The sequence below is a fragment of the Phascolarctos cinereus genome, unplaced genomic scaffold (assembly GCF_003287225.1).
Source record: "Phascolarctos cinereus isolate Bilbo 61053 unplaced genomic scaffold, phaCin_HiC Scaffold_9;HRSCAF=440, whole genome shotgun sequence".
NCBI lineage: Eukaryota > Metazoa > Chordata > Mammalia > Diprotodontia > Phascolarctidae > Phascolarctos > Phascolarctos cinereus.
The window spans coordinates 257,599,129-257,616,271 of record NW_027556402.1 but is presented as its reverse complement, the minus strand read 5'-3'; the positions used below and the strand labels follow the sequence as shown (position 1 = coordinate 257,616,271).

Sequence of the window (17,143 nt, the reverse complement as noted above, 5' to 3'; positions counted from 1 at the left end):
ATTTGCCCGAGGCAAGTTGCATGGGCCTTGAGTATTAGAGCCAGGATTTGAACTCAGGTCCTATAACTCTTAAGTTCATCAATCCTGAGGTCAGTGGTGCCAATTTCCACTGTGTCACATCACTAAAAACTCATAGATCTGAGCTTTCCTCCACAAAGTCCTACTCCGGTGCCTCATCGTGGCGTGGAGGTGACCCTGGGTTCTTGAAGGCTATGCCAGCCGAGCAGAAGCTCTGGCAGGTCCTACCATGCTGGAAAGACTTCAAGTATGGTCCCGGGAACAGACTAAGTCTGTGTTCTGAGGACTAGCCTAGCTAAGTGCGGAGAGGCCCATCACCAGCAGACTGGCCACCAGGTGATGGAATTTTGGCCACAGCAACCTGGAAGCAAAGAAGAACGGCCCTCAGCCCTGTGCAGTCCCTTCTTAGTCTACAGAGACGATGTCCAAATGAGCGGTAAACAAACAAACAAACAAAAAAAAAAGATGGAGAATGCAAGGAAGATCTGCACGTTTTCAACCATCCATAAACTTTCACCTAGCTGTTGGTGCTGTGAACGTGAGCTATTTGTCCAAGTGCTAAGAATTGTGTTTGTTCAATCATCCATAAACTCAAACTTAGGTGTTGGTGCTGTAAACGTGAGGTCCTTGTCTAGTGATCAACAAGTTGACACATTAGTAAGACTGAACCATATCAATCTTGACATTCTTGATGTAAATGCAATGAAAACAAAAAGGACAGCTCACAGGTATTCCTTAGAGAGGCAGAGAAAGAAGCTGGCAAATGTGGTTTGGGCAGAGGCCACCAGCAATGTCATTTCATCTACCCAGGGGACGCTCAGTTATCTTGTGTGCAAGTGCCCATGATAAGAATTTACAAGAAGCCCACCATGAAAACAATTGCCACTGATGTACCAACATCCACTACAGAGGATGAAGAGGTGGAAAAAAATTACCCAGAACTCAATAGACCCCTCCAAATTAAATGATCATAATGTGTACGATGCTCATTCACTTCAATGCAAAGGTAGGAATGGGTGAGGACAGTGAAAAATATGTTGGAATATATGAATGAGGCATAAGTAATGAGATGGGCCATATTGGACTTGTGGACTACACAGATGCTTCACCTGTGTACGTTGTCAACTCTTTCTTCAAGAAAAGAATCAGAAGGTGCTGGGCATGGTGAGCATCAAGTAATATTACCCAAAATGATTATATTTTAACAGACTGGACACCAATGTGGGAGTCGTTCCTGAATCAGCTGTGTGGATACCATCAACTGCCAACTTGTATGGGCAAAAGTCAAAATGAGTGCCAAACTAAAAAAAAAAGAAGAAAAATTAGAAAAATATAAGAAATACTGACCTATGCAAACAAGTTATTGAAGACAAAAAAAAATGGACAGAAGAAAATAATGATTACAATCATTTCATGTAGAAGTTTAACCAATATATTTTACCATAGCAAAAAGACCCAAATAGCAGTTAGCCTTGACCAGATGTACCCGGATGAGATATTTGCTGGAGGCAACACAATTGTATGTGGGGAGGGGAGTGGCATTCACAAGGCATCTGAAGGAAGAAATATCAAAGCGTGGGGGAAAAAAGTCTCAGACCCTATTAGTACCTTTAAAAAAATGCAACCTGGAGAATATCAATACCTACCAACCAATATGTCTATTTTCCCATCTCTGAATGAGAATAGTCCACACATGCATCCAGGGCATCCTTAATTTTAAGGGACATTAATTAGTAAAGAACAGACAGCATTTTGCAAGCAAAGGAGTATCTTTACCATTATTCAATTGACTGAAAGATACCAAGAATATGAGATCCCATTGTGCTTATTATTCAATTCTTTAAAAAAAAAAAAGCACTTCATTTGGTAATTACCTTAACAGTTATCTTTCAACAGCCTGTCTCCTATCCATACATCAAAATGATTTAAGATCCCTAGAAAGATATAGTAACAGGACAACCTTGTTTGACCCCTCGGGAATCAGTGTCAGGCAAGGCACAAAACAGAGATATACGCTTAGTAAAAAAGTGTTTGCCACTGTGATGGAGGCTGAAGAGGTCTTCTTTATTGAAGGCAAGGTCCCCCACGTGCTTCTTTTTAAATATGACATTGTGATAGCATCAAACCCTAGAACATTGCAGAGCCTCTTGAACGAGATCTGTGACCACTTAAGGAGTCTGGCCTGAGCATCTACGCAAGACTAACCAAGTGGATGAAGAATGCCTGTAATTCTGACTATGGCTTGCAATTAGATAAACTATAGAGCTTGTCCATCAAAATAGATATATATATATACACACACACATACATACAGATATACATACATATACACTATATATAGATAGGGATAGAATCTTAGATAAATACTACAAATGGATGGTGAGTTTGACCCAGAATTAAATATGAGGAGAGCAGGCTGGATTGTTTTTGGGAAATTGCAAAGCTCCCTTAATGGCCCCAAACTTCTCCCTGGGACAAAGGCCTATCTTTCTAATGACCAATATTCCACTGGTGTTATATGGCTGTGAGTCACAGAACTCTACAGCCTTTAAAAAAATTAAAAATGAGGACCACTCAGAGGGCCATGGAGAGGTGCATGGTGGTTGTAACCAGGCTGTAGCATCTGACCTTTAAGGAACTTCAAAGAAAAACAGGAAGAAGGGATGTCATCAAGGAGAATTGTGATGCAAAAAGAAGACGCAGCCTGGTTACATGGCAAGAGAAGAGGGATCACAGAGGATCAGCCTGTGTACCCCACTGGTGTCCTCGTGATATCATGAGAAAGCAAGGAAGGTCCCCAGCATGTTGAGTGGACTTAAAAGGGTAACACGGACAAGAGCTGCACAGGGTAGGGAGATGAGAGATGAGTTGCCTTCTGCATTGTTGGAGGAGACATCCGGCAATGAAATCACAGATCCCAAAGATGGATTCATGCTTCAAGGTTTACAAAGCGCTTTCCTCACAACCCTGAAAGCCAGCAGGTGACTGCTGAGCTGCCATCAGTGACATATTAAAATCTTGGAGGACAGGGCAGATACTGCAGGACTGGGGAAGAAGGAAGAAGAGAGAGAGTACGTCAGGAGGCCAGTGAGCTTGACTGTGCTTCATTGGAAAATTCTAAAGGCAGGGCTCGTGTCCCATCTAGCAAAGGAGACGGTTCCATCAAGATTAGGTTCTATCAGGTTTGCTGTATTTCCTTTTCTGACAGGGCTACTAAACTACTGAATCAGAGTTTACCTACATTTTAGCAAAGCATTCAATACAGTATCTCCTACTACTCTTGTGAAAATGATGGAGAGGTGAGGGGTAGACAGGAACAGAGTCTGAACAGCTGGGAACAGTTCGTTGTCTGCCTCTAGGGATCTGTGCTTGGCCTGGGCTGTTTCCCATATTTGGATAAAGACATGTTTATCAAAATTGCAGATGACACAAAGCTAGAAGAGTCATCATACTCAGTGGTAGAGTCTGGAATCCAAAAAAAAAAAAATTATGACCAGCTAGAGCATGGGGCTGAGTCAGATAAAATGAAATGTCTTAGGGATAAATGTCAAGATCAACACTGGGGTTCAAAAAATCAATTTCACTAGGATGAGATGGGAAGAGCAGGGGTGAGGTTAGACCAAATCACAGAATTTCAGATTTGAAAAGAACCTCAGCATCCGTACCCTAAAATAAGTCTCCACAAAGACACCCCAAACAGGTGTCCACCTACCTTTGCTTAAAAACCCTTGTGAGCAAGGACCCTGTTACCTCTTGGAAGCAGTCATTTGAAAAAAGAAATGTGGAGGCTTTAGAAGCTTGCAAGCTCCAGAGGAGTCTTCAGCGTAATGTGGTGCCAGAAAAGTTAAAGTAATTTTGGGCTGTATTAAGAGGGGCATGGTCCTAGAACATGTGTTGTGCTAGGTTTGACTCATGTCACAGGATCATTGGAAGCAACAGCTATATTTAGCCTGGTTAGAAGACTCAAGAGGGTCAGCAGAGCCTTCTGGGAGTTCTCTCTCCAGCTGACAAACAGAAAACACAATGGCCCCGGCAGGCAGAACCAAGAGCGATGTGGGGGAGGGGCCAAGAGGCCATCGGGGCCAGAGAGCAAGACGAGCTTTCTGATAACTAGAGTTGTCCCAGATAGCCTAGTGTGTCCCCCCCGATTGGGGGTCTTTAAGTGAAAGGTAGATACCTATTTGTCATGATTTCAACTTAGAATCTTCTCAGTAGGGTTTGGACTAGGTAATCATTCAGTCAGTCCACAAACAAGCAAGCATTTATGAAGTGCTTGGTTTGTGCTGGGCAGTGGGTTCCAAAGACAAAAATCCCAAAAATCTTCCCTCAAGGAGCCTACATCTTCCTAGATCTCTGAGGTTCCTCCTCTAGTTAGCCATGTGACCTGAAGGAGACTGCATCACCTCTCTGGGTCCCAGTTTTCCCATCTATAAAATAAGGATAAAAATACTTACCCTGCCCCACTTAGGGAGCTGCTGTAAAGAAAGCCAACCATCAAGAACTATGGAGATGTGAGCTCTTCCTGGGTCAGGATGGGTCAAAAAAACCCAACCCCCCCACACCCCCACCCCCCTCAAGCCCCTCCCAAGCAGGTGAGGAGGTTCAGTGGACAGACAGCACCCCCCCTCCCTCCAGTCCCCCTAAGGCCAAGGTGCAGAAGGCTCCACCCATGAAGGCTGAAGAACAGTAGCTGGTGACCCAGATGGAGAGGATTGGTCCTCAGCAGTCAAGGGGGAGGGGTGCTCCCACACCTGTCTTGTCATCATTCCCCCCCAACACCCCGTCCCCAGAAAAGACTGGCAGGGAGATGGGCCCTCCCCATCTCCCTCAGCTCTGCTCCTGAGTGTAGGTAGGAGGAAGTGGTAGGCAGCCGGAGGACCGATCAGGGAGCTCCGTGACTCAGAGCTGGAGATGATTCAGCTGCCTTCCCAGCACCTTCCCCAGCCAAGGGGACGGCTGAGGGTGATGGCACAGACCCCACCCCGAGGAGGCTGTGTGTAAGCAGGGACTGGAAACCTGGGTCTCGTATGTGGGCTAGGGACAAAGAAATGCTTCGTGGGGGAGGTAGGGAGGATCAGGAGTATTCAGAACGGGAGCCTCCCAGGGAAAAAATAAGTTTAGTGAATCAGAAAAATTGTCCAACCAGAGCAGAGCCCCGGGGCTGAGTCCAGAGGCCTGGCTGCTGCTCATTTCAGCCCACTGGATGATTTTGGGCCAACCATGCCTCCTCCCCTTGGGCCTGCAGTCAGCCCCACTCCCATAGACAGGTGTTGTGAGGGTCGAGTCAGTGCGTTTCACCAAACCTTTATTGAGGGAAAGTGCTAGACATGGGAGAGACAGAGCTATGAAGGATACCATCCCTGCCCTCCCAGAGCTTCCACTCTACTGACCACATGGCTGAGTGTGCCCATGCTCTGAGCAGCCATTGAGTGCCGGGCGCATGTAGAGCGTTCTTAATTGGTCTAACTCACCGGCACGTGTGGAGTGTTCTTATTGGTCTAACTCACCGCTAAGATGGTATTCAGTTACGTCCACAGCCATGTCCCCCGAGATCTGGAAAGGAAACCCAGAGGCAGAAGTGGTCAGGTGGGACAGGGAACTGAGCATTGCTAGCCCATGCTTTTGAGTGACGATCCCCAGAGAACTGCCAAACCTACCTTTGAGATACATCACAGGTCCAGAGCCCCCCCCAAAGTGTCACAAAAACAAGAACATCTTACAGGGAGTGTCAGGCCAGGAAGATGTCCCCTTCCCTAAGATGCCCGCCATAGGCATGCCCTCCCTACCCTCTCCCATGGCCTGCCTGGCTCCACCCCCTCACTGGGCACTCAGCATAGACCTCCTTCCACAGCAGACATCTGAAAACTCAACCCCCATTGATTATGTTAACTCCCGCTACGTCCAGAAATGTGCTAGGCTCTGGGGGAGAGACAAACTTGCATAAGACAGGTCCCATCTGCATGGCAGTCACCATCTAGGAGAGGGACGTGAAAAGTAACTCTAAGACGAAGTGACGCAGGAGGAGAACCACTCCAGTTCTTGCCACGGACCGGAGCCTTGGCTCCCGACTAGACTGATCAGGGCCTGCCTTCCTGTCCTCATCCCCATCCCAGGAGCAGCGGCAGGCACTGCAGTGAGACCCTGGGTGCAGCCCAGGCAGCCGAGCCCCTTGGCCCTCTGAGGCAGCCCTGCTTCTAAGACCGAAAGCAGAGCCCTGGAGTCGAGTCCCGCTGTGTGACCCTAGGCAGGTTACGGAAAGTCTCTGAGTGTGTTTTCTCACTAGAAGGGAAACATCATACTTGTACATCCTCTCTCATAGAAGGAAAAGCGTTTTGGAAACCGTGAAGCTCTATTAATGTGCCTTATAACTGTTGTTCTTGTTAATTGTTGTCTTTGCCATCATCAGAGCATCATTTTTTGTCTGTTTGAATAGAGAAGGATTTTCGGTGGCGCTTGGTCGCTACCAGGGCCCTAAGCAAAACGGCAAAGTAAGAGACTTCTCTTTCCTTTTTGTTCTGCTCTTTTATTGTTTTCTTCTAACCTTAGTCCTCATTAACCAAATAACCATCCAAGAAAAACAAGCAACATAAAAATAATTAGGCAGAAACATATAAGCACCAATCACGTGTTTGTTTCCAAAATGTGTATGTTAACCTAAAAAAGAAAAAATTAAAAAAAAATTATCCAGCCTGCAATTCTGCCTTCACTGGTGTGGTATTTTCAGATGTTGGTTATGTCCTCACCTTCCACCTCCTTTCAAAGAGTGTCACTGAATTGCACCTCCCCGCCTCCCCAGGCATGGTGGGGGGGGGGGCGCCTTACACTTTACTAGGGGATAGAGTATGTGCCAAACTAAGTAATTTGCAGAGGGAGAAAGGACTGAGGGGATGAGAAAAGGCTTCCTGGAGGAGGCGCCCCCTGAGCTAAGCCTTGAAGAAAGCTCAGAATTTTAGGAGTACTCATCATCGAGGAAGGGCGTGCATTCTGAGGGGGGAGATGGCTGGAGACCAGCTCATACCTCAGGGTGAGTGGAAGGCACTAAGGCCCCTTTCTACAACACCCAGTGTCCTCAGGGCCCCTCCAGCCAGCCAGAGTCCTTGATCTCTCCCCCTGGCCACTGGGCTTCCCAGCTAACCTCTCCTGCCTCCCTCAGCCTCGGTCAAAACTCTTTTCCCTGTCGAGGCAGCATGGTATTACAGCATGAGATTGGGGGTCAGAGAACTGGGATCCAGACCCTGGCTCGGCTCCTTAATAATTTGGGAAAGTCAGTTTCCCCATCTATAAATGAGGGAGTTGGAAAAAAAAAAACCAAGAGTTCCCAACTTTTTCCAAGATAAGAATCCTCATCTAAGGTTCTAAAACAATGCCACCAACGTGAACCTTAATTATAACTCTGCTCTCAGGATCCTGGCAGAGTATGGAATGACAAAACCCTTCTCTGGGACCATATTTTACATGGAATTTGAAGAAGTATCTACCTAACCAAGGCCTCTTCCATCCTATAGAAGGCACTTTGGGAGTTCACACGTAAATCTCTGGGCCAAAAATTCTACCAAAGTATAGGTTGGGATCCCCCCATCTTGGAAGATATCTACAATTCCCGTTGACGGTAAATCCAGGGAAATGGTCAACTGGTGTAATTGGCAGACTGGAATTATTCAGACTAAGGTGTAGGTGACTGATAGGTTTCATTGTCCTAGGGATATCTGCATTTTGAAAGAAGAGCCTGGGGGCAGCTAGGTGGTGCAGTGGATAGAGCACTGGCCTTGGAGTCAGGAGTACCTGAGTTCAAATCCAGCCTCAGACACTTGACACTTCCTAGCTGTGTGAACCTGGGTAACTCACTTAACCCCAACTGCCTCACAAAAAAACAAAACAAAACAAAAAAACCCCTGAAGAACCAAGTGCCTCCCTTGTTGGGAGGTAGGGGTGGGGATTGGTGCTCTTCCTCAGCGCTCTTTACTCTGAGAATTCATGATCTCAAATAAATATTTCTTAGTATTGGGCCCTCACACATGGAGAGTGTGGGTTGGCATCCTGAAAATATTGCCATCTCTAAACTTGGCATTGTGAATGAGAGAGAGAGTATGCCCACCTCCCTGCTTCCACAGTCCTGCCATCCCTCTACCTGGATCCCCTTCACCTTCACCTGTAGGCTTAGTCTAGGCTTGGCCTCAGGGACTTGACTTTGGGGAACCTCAGTTTCCTTAACTGTACAATGGGATCAACACCTTCCCTGCTTCCCCCAGGATGGCTCAATCTCTAGGAGACAAAGGGCTCAAAAACCTGGAATAAGTAGATCACATTGGAGGATTTAGAGATCCTTTAGGCCAACTTCATCATTGTACAGGTGAGAAAATGGAGGTACAGGGAAGGGAAGAGTTCTCTCTGCGAAGGGCTAGTCATTGTGGATAGGACTTGAACCCAGGACCTGCGAATATAAACCCCATGATCTTCCCACCACCCCGGGCATCCTCTGCAAATACGAAGCATCATTTTTATCTTGATTTGATCCCAGGGCAGCTTTACCAATCCCAGGGCTATAAATCCTCAGCCTTTCTTTGGGCTCCTCCTGCATGAGGGGATTGGTGGAAGAAATGATGGTTTGGGGATAACAACCTGTCCTTTCTTAGCATCTCATCCTTTGGGGGCAGGAATAGAGGCAGAGAAAATCCTCAGACCACTGGGAGGGGGGGTGCAGAGGTCAAGCCTCAGGCCAGACAGCTGGACTGTGGGCCAGCCAGAACAGGAAAACCCCAGTTCAGGGCTTTTTCCTCCACTTCCTTGTTTCCCAGAGAGATTTGTCTAGGCAGTAGGGAAGGGGGGGACAGGCTTTATCCAAGGAAGGGGCTAGGTCTGCCATGATGGCCCAGGGCCCAGTGGACGATGTGAGGAGCCTGGCCTAGGAAGAAGGGCCCAGAGAGGATGGCAAGAGGGCCCAATGTGGGTCAAGGGGATAATGTGGTATCTCCCTACCCCACCCAGGCTTCCTACTGTGTTGTACTGCTGGGCCTAAGCTCTTCCCATCTCCCTCCTACTGGTCATTTCTTGTCGCCTCTCATGAAGATGATTTCAGCATTTGGCCTCCCTCTGGCGTCCTGGAGCCCTGCCAGGGTGGGCAGCTCTGCTCCTGGCCTCTAGGCAAAGTGCTGATTCTCCTTCCTCCCTCTGGACAGAGAAGATCTGCTCCCACAGTGATCCCTTCCAGGCCAGGGGACCCTCAACATCTTCTATCCTCCAGCCAACCTCACAGCTGCTCAATTCTATTCTAAACACTTCCTGAGAGGAGAGGAGCACAGTCTGCACTGTCAAGAGGCTTATAGTCTAGCAGGGAATCAGAGGACCTGAGTTCTAATCCTGGCACAGCCCCTTACTAGCCTGGATCTATCTCCTCCTCTAAAAAAATACATGCTTTCCTGTGTGTTCTTGCTCTCACGTCCCACTTGGAGGTAATTCAGGCCCTTGAGCCACCTCCGAGCCTTCTACAGCAGATCCCCAGTAGACCTAACCTCTCCTTCTTCCCTCTCCCCACCCCCCCATCCAAACTTACCTGACCAGTGGCCCAGGCTCCATCATCTTTCCAGGGACAGCGAGTCAGTCTGATGGATGAATCTATGTTATTACACTAGCTAGGGGATCCATGTGTAGCCTCTCTACAGGTGATAACATTTGCATCTTTAACAGAGGCCTTCTGGAGACAATGCCTTCCCCCCCAAAGGGAGGGAGGCTAAGCAGGCTGAGGGAGGGGCAGGTTCTGGGGCAGGCATGTGATTGACCATGCATGTGGGTGAGTTTGTATGAGGCAGACAGTGCAAGTGTCCCCATTTTACAGAGGAGGAAACTGAGGCCAGGCAAAGGCAGTGACCTACCCAGGGTCACACAGTTGCCTCTTAGTAACAGCTTTGGCTTACAACCTCATTTTGCATTCTGATTTGTGGTCCAGACTCCTTATACCAAGGGGACATCCTAAGCTTGGTTCAGCCCATTTTAGGGGGGGAAAACCCTTTGCCCATTTAGAGAAGCCAAGGGGAAGAGCCAATCCACTCCAAAATGGAGGATGGAACACTGCCCTCCCCAAGACTGTGAAATAAGTAGACTTTGTCCTAATCATCTCTGGAAACTGCCCCCCCCACCCCCACTTCTTCCCCCCTATCAAATCCTGCTTTGGAGAAGAGTCCTGACTCCAGTCATTTATTAGAATTCTAGGAGGGCCCTGAGAATAGAACACATAATGTCAAAATGGGCAGGGACTTGAGATTTAGCCCAACCCTTGAATTGTACAGATGAGGAAACTGAGGCCAGATAAAAGAAACATCTGGCTAATGGGCTCCACAGGAGAGCCTGGGTGCTTTCCCAACCCACCCCCCTCTGCCATCCGGCTCCCCCCTGAGGAGTGAGTCCCTGGGGATCTAGCCCAGTTTCTCCCACTCCTAGGGCATCCCTGGCCCAGGCCCGGCTGGCTCTCGACGCTGCCTCTGCTGCAGAGAGAGTCATTCATCAGGCGGCTGCTATCCTATGCCACGTCACACAACATCTGCATCCTCCTCCCTCTGCAGCTCTGCAGCTCTGCAGCTCAGCACAGGGAAGGCAGCAGCTGGGGGAGGCCTGCTCCAGAAAGCACTGACAGATGGGTGCCTGCACTTCCTGGGATGCTGCCGATGCTTTTGGGGGCCCCTGGTGGGTTTGGGGACTCATGGGGGAGGGAAATCTTTTCTGAGACTTTCCTTTGTCACCCAGCCAAGGATGCCAGTGGTTCATCCAAGAGGAGGCTGGGTGGGGACAGGCTGCTCATTCTCACTGTGCCAGAAGATGAAAACAGCACACCTGAGTTCTGAGTTCCAGTCCTGGGTGGACCTCTGACACGCTGGGTGGCACTAGAAAACCCCTTTCCTGGGTTCAGTTTCCCCATTTAGAAGATGCTAATCCTAAAGGTCCCTCAAGCAAATACTCCATTTCAGAGAGAGCATGGCAAGATTGGTCAAGTGTGCGGTCCCAAGATCCTGCCTGAGCTCAAATCCTGGACTAGACGTGGAATTGCTGTCTGACCTTGGTCAGGCTTCAGTTTCCTTTTTTGTAAAATAGGGATGGCAGTCCTCACACCATGATCCCACAGAAAAGCAGAACCCTGCACTTGGCACCAAGAAGACCTGGGCTAATGTTCCCCCTCAGACACTTCCTAGCTGTGTGACCCCAGGCAGGTTTCTCAACCTCTATGTGCCTCAGTTATCCCCTTTGGGCTCTAACATGCCTTCTAGGTCCAAATCTCTAACTCTGACTGCTGAAAGGATGAGGACCTCATCTCCCGTGGACAGTGCAGAATGGAAAGCCCAATCCAACCCTGTCCTTGCACACCCCTCTTCCCAGGGGCTTCATTCAACAGGACAGCGAAGATCCTTTTCTGTGGTTTCTAAAACATCTCTCAGGTCCCCTCCAGCACCTGAACTAGATGTTGGGGGGGGCAAGGAACCTAGAACCCCCCAGTGACTCCAGAGTACCCCTAGATGCCAGGCCTTCTTGGGAAATGGGCTCTGCCCCCAAGATCTGGGAGTGGAACTGGCACAGAGAGTCTGCAGAGAGGCCACAATGGAATTCTGGGCAATTGCCAGCCACCTCCAAGTCCAAAGGCTCCAGAAGGGGCACTGGTGATGGAGGAAGAGGTTTGCAGGGAATGGCTGGCAAGCATCCAGAGCCCTCTCAGGACTCTCTAGAGGGGGATGAGTGCCCAGGGCTCCTCACACCCTTTCTTCATCGTGTCAAGCCTCTGCTACATCACCTGAGTAGTTCCTAAGTAGTCAATCCAGAGGCCCCGCTAGACCCTGAAGCAGTAGGGGTTTGTCGTGGAAGAGCCTGGACGCCCGCAAAATGAGGGAGGGGGAGCAAAAACCAAAGCTAGGCACTCTCTTGGCTATGGCCCATCCCCATAGCTACAAATTTCGACCAATGGCACCTGGGTAGCTAATAGCTCCGCCCCCCAGTTCCCTGAATATGCTGAGCTACCCCTCACACCCCTTCTTTCAATATGGCTCATTTCTGGAGCTATGACTCGCCCCCCTAAGTCCTCTTCCACCAGGCAACGAGTATTACCGGATTAAACATGGGAAGGGAGCTTAGAAATCACCCCAGTGATTTTACAGATGAGGAAACTGAGGCAAAGAGAGGAGGGAGGGTTTTCCCTGAGGTCATCTGGGTAATAAATGGCAAAGAGGATTGGTACCCAGTTCCTCTGCCTGCAGATCCCACGCTTCCCACTACACTATAACCCTCTGCCTCCCCCCACCCCCGGTAGCCTGGCTAAAGGGCATGGTGGCATGGAGGGAAGGGGGAAGGGAGTGCACCAGGATCTGAGCAGGAGCACCAGGGAAGCTGGGGAGGAGACAGCATGCAGTGGCCAGGGCAGATAAATGCTGCTCCTCAGGCAGGCAGGGTGTCCTCGAAAAAGAGGAGGGGTCGGGTGGAGTTGGGTGGGGGTAGGATGAGGGATGAGATGAGGCATACCACTCACCGAGCTCCAGGAGGGCGCTGCTATTCCGAGTCCGAGTCCAAGGCTGCTTGCTAGAGATACTCAGAGACCCCCACCCTGGCTCAGTACCTCGCTCAGTCCCTTCCCATTGAGCGCCCCCAGCCCCAGCCCTGCCACTGCCCGGGTCCCCTCCCGCGCGTGGCTCCAGTAGACAGCTCAGCTCGAGCCTTATTTCCAGCCCCAAGCCCCAGCCCCAGCCCTGCGGTTCCTCCCTCAGGGGCTTCACGCCCTGCCCGCACTGCCCAGCTTCTGCCCTGCCCTGCCCAATCCAAACCGGACCGCCCTCCGCAGCAGCCCCTGCAGTGGCCACGATCCTGGAAAAGCGGCCCCGGAGTCCCAAGCCCCCGGCCCTAGGGGATCCGCAAACGCTGCGGGTGGACTAACCGGGTGGCAGGCAAATCTGGAGGCTAGCGTCAGCAGCGAGCCAGCCTAGCCGGAGCGGGCAGACTCACAGACAAATGCGCCGCAGTCAGGGATCGTTCGCAGAAGAGATGGCGGGGTGGGGGGAGAGTGTGCGTGCGTGCATGCGTGTGTGTGTTCCTGAGTGTGCGCGCCTGGGTATGCGCCAATGTGTGCCCGCGAGTATGCGTTTAAAGCGACAACGCCCAGCTTCCCTCCCACAGCCCATGGAAGCTTCCAGCCGCAGTTCTGCAGTCCCCTGAGGATCTGTAAGCATTCAGTGCTCCTGGTTCAGGAACGACCCAAACCAAGGCAAATAACCTACCTGCCTGTACCTTCGAGGTGTATACTCACTCATTCATTCAACAATCAATTATTGTGCAAGCCAGCGGCATCTGTGCTGTCTAAAATAGGATATTTTTCCTGGAGTTAGGAAGGCCTGGGATCAAATCCCAGCTCTGACACTTAATATGCATGAAGCTCATTTCACCTGCTCAACCTCTCTTTTCCCAGTGACAGAATGGGTACAAGACAGATATATGATATGGCAGTGCCCTCCTCACAAAACCTTTATGTGGAGCAAATGAGACTGGGATTGCAGGAAAAAGCCTTTATTAAGTGCCTACTTAATAGATAATTCTGGGTGTCAGGCCAAGGACTATGTGTTGACTAGACAAATACAGAAGCCAGCTCCTGCCCTCAAGAAGCTTCTAATCATAGAGTACGGCTCTTTAAAGGGAGTGGAAGCCAGCAAAGGGGGTTTTCCTCTGGGAAGTCCCAGCAAAGGCCAGTTGATTCATGGGGAAATCTATTAACAAGCCTTTTGGTAACCCTGATCTGAGAACAAAGGGATTGTATTCTCAGCCTGCAGCATCCTAGGGTATCTGGAACACAGTAAGCACTTAATAAATGTTTGCTGCTGTGTAAATAGTGACAGTTCACATTAAGGTTTACAAAGTGCTCTGTCAGAGTGAGCTGTTGCTATTAACCAAAACAAACACAGTTGTGGCAGACCATGGGTGGAGTTCAGAATAGGAGGAAAAGAAGAGAGTGGACAGCATCATGTTTGGGATGCTATTCAGTACCTTTACGGATACCAAGCTGCCCAAGAGGCGGATGGGGAATCATTTTTTTAAAGTAAAACTCAGTTTAAAAACTCCAATTATCTCGAGCAATTCTGTTGATCAAATCCCCCAAGCCTTGACAAATCCAAGCTGTGAGTGTCCTAAAGAATGCTGACACTTCCCAAGGGGTTCAAGGAAGCTCATGGGAAAAGGAGGCAGGCAGGCCCTGGGCTGAGCAGGAGGGAGGGACAGATGGTCACAATGGGCTCTGATGCCCAGGAATGTCAAGACAACTTCCTCCAGCCAAGCAGTGCCCACATCTAGGCCATGAGGTAGCAGATCTGAGGAGAAGCTCCCTGAGGGTAGGGCTTTTGCTGGCTCAGTGCTGGCTTCTGAATAATGAAGACAACCCTTTTATTCTTCCCCTCGTAGGGTACCTTAAACTGTTATTATTACTGTAGTCATTTTTAATATTCATATGTGTATCTTCCTCAGCACCTGCCCCACAGCCTCAGAGTACTCAAACCTAATAAATTTTTGTTGAATAAATGAGTGAATGAATGAACGAATGATGAATACAGTATGGAGTGGTAGAAAGAGTGAGGCACTTTGAGTCAAGAGACCTAGGTCCAAATCCAAGCTCTGACATGTATTAGCTGTGTCATCCTGGGCCAGCAGCACCTTTGGTCTCCTTGGGCTTCAGTTTTCTCATCTGTAAAATGGGGAGAATAATAATAGCGAACATTTATATAGCACTTACTGTGTGCTGGGCACTTTACAGTTATGTGACCCTCACAACAACCCTAGGAGGTAGGTATTATTACTGTCCTCATTCTATAGATGGTAAAACTGAGGCAACAGAGGGTAAGTGATTTGCCCAGGTCACACAGCTAGGCTAATCAGTGTCATGCCAGATTTTAACTCAGGTCTTCCTGACTTCAGAGCCATGTGTCACCTAGCTACCTGGCAGGGATGTTGGGAGAAAAGCATTCAGCAAACGTGAAAGAACCCAGATTAATTTTTAATCCAGACTGAGCTGAGTTGCACCCTGGAAAAGCTGTCCTGATGATGGGGTGAGCTCAAGCAGCGATCTCCACCCCCCCTTGACCCAAAGGGAATCTGGCTCCCCTTTGTCTACAGACCCCAGCTCCTTATCTCCCTTTGGAAGCCTTAGCCTCCACCTTTTGGCCTTACTCAGATGCGTTCCAGCTCCCTCCATTACGGCCCATAAAACATTTAAACTACTCCCCTTATCTCCCTTTGACTGATGCCTTCCTGTTCCCTCCATTAGCTATTCCCATGGTCTATTCAATCTCTCAGACATCCCCAATTAGAATTCTTACCTAGGCCCTTTTCCCAGGCCGCTTCTCTGGCCACCCAAAGTTACTTTAAGATCTACCCTGGCCCCTATTCAGATGCTGAGAATCTCAGGCCCCAAAGGCTGAGACTTTCTCATGCCTGCTCATTCTTATGGGAGTCACCTGGCCCATGTGATTTATCACTAATAAACTTTTCCTCTGGCTTGAAGAAGATTTGAGTGGAATTCATTCAGGCAGGGCCCGGTACTATGATCTTGGGGTTCCCAGCAGAACCCCAAAAGTCCTAAACTTCTTCACTGAGACTAGTGCATCTGTGCCCTATGTTTTGGAGAGCTGTCCAGAAACTCAGAGAAAGAGGAACTCAGAACATCTGTGGGTCAGCCGTTCTTTGGGAATGAAATCACCTCTTGGGCTGCTTAGGGTATCAGAGGGTCACATAGCTCCACCTCCCAGTCTGGGCTGCACTAAGAAATCCAATCTAACCTGATAAAAATTTATTAAGCACCTACTACAAGCTGAGCGCTGTGCTAAGCACTGAGAATACAATAAAAAAGGAAAGATAGTCTCTGCCCTCAAGGAGCTTACAGTCTAATGGGGGAGGAGGGGAGAAAACTCACAAAAGGAGGCAGAGGGGAGACCAGAGACTGAGCAGCGGATGCAGACTGAAGCAGACTGAAGCGAGCCAAAAAGACCAGGCTCTGCCCTCCCATCAGAGGGGACAAAGGAAGCATCAGTCAAGGCTGGAGTCTGATGAGACTAGAAGTGATGAGTCTAACCTGGGAGGGCCATCTGTTCTCGGGAGCTGAAACCACAGGGGTTGTGTCTCATCAAAACTTAGCGTCCAAGTCCTAGAACTCAGCACACAGTAGGCAGTTCCTAAATGTTTGTTGACTGAATGAATGCTGCATTTCCACTTGCCCAATTTAAACATTTGTTAAGCTCTTGTTATTTTGTAAGGGAAGGAAGCATTCATTAAGTGGCTACTGTATGCCAGGCACCATGCTAAGTCCTTTACAAATATCTCATTTGATCCTTACAAAGGTCCGGGGAGGCAGGTGTTATTATTATCTTCATGTTCCAGTGGAGGAAACTGAGGCAAACAAAAGTCACGTGACTTGCCCAGGGTCACACATTAGCAAGTGTCTGAGGCTAGATTTGAACTCAGATCTTTGTGAGGGCCAGGCCTGCCACTCTATCCTTTGAACCATCAAGCAGCTAGAAGGCGCCAAAGTACTTGACTCAGACTCAAGCTTCATATTCCGATCATGGGATTCAGAGCTGGAAGGGACCATGGAAATCATCAGGATTCATACCCGCGTCTCCGGACTATGAATCTGGTTAGGGCTGTTTTCCCCACTGTGCTCCAGTAAAGGGCTTGTTCCCATGATCAGCAGATGGCCCTTAATTCATAAGAAACTCTTTACTGTGAATAACTTGGCACAACAAAGGCTTTTTTGAGACTACCTCGAATTCAACAAACCCTTCACGTCCAGGAATTTTTTCCTTAAACAATCCTATAACACATAAGTTTTACTAAGTCACTTACTTTGCTGAGGGAGACGTCACTGGAGGGCGGATTCCTCCAACGTGGGCCTCAGAAAGCAACCGCCGGATTCAAAGTACTTCAGGGGGTCAGCATCTCTGCAAATCTTCAAACTCTTCAAAGTAGACTAAGCCACGATACAGGAATTCAAAGCAAAGTAATTTAATTAAGCAGAGTAGCCACTAACAAGGAGAAAAATATCCACCACCCTGTATGCTTAGAGGACACTCTCTTCTGGAGGCTACAGCCCTGCTAACACAGTCTTAAGGTTATATTCTGG

General features: G+C 48.9%; 1 long non-coding RNA gene across 1 annotated transcript; it reads right to left on the bottom strand.

The window, feature by feature from the left end:
- Nucleotides 1-420: 420 nt before the first annotated feature.
- On the bottom strand, nt 421-6,759 carry LOC144455115 (uncharacterized). The gene is made up of 2 exons (XR_013483782.1): nt 5,490-6,759; nt 421-1,319 (listed from the first exon to the last, which is right to left on the bottom strand). It is a non-coding gene; the product is annotated as an uncharacterized LOC144455115 (long non-coding RNA).
- Between the last annotated feature and the right edge of the window lie 10,384 nt (nt 6,760-17,143).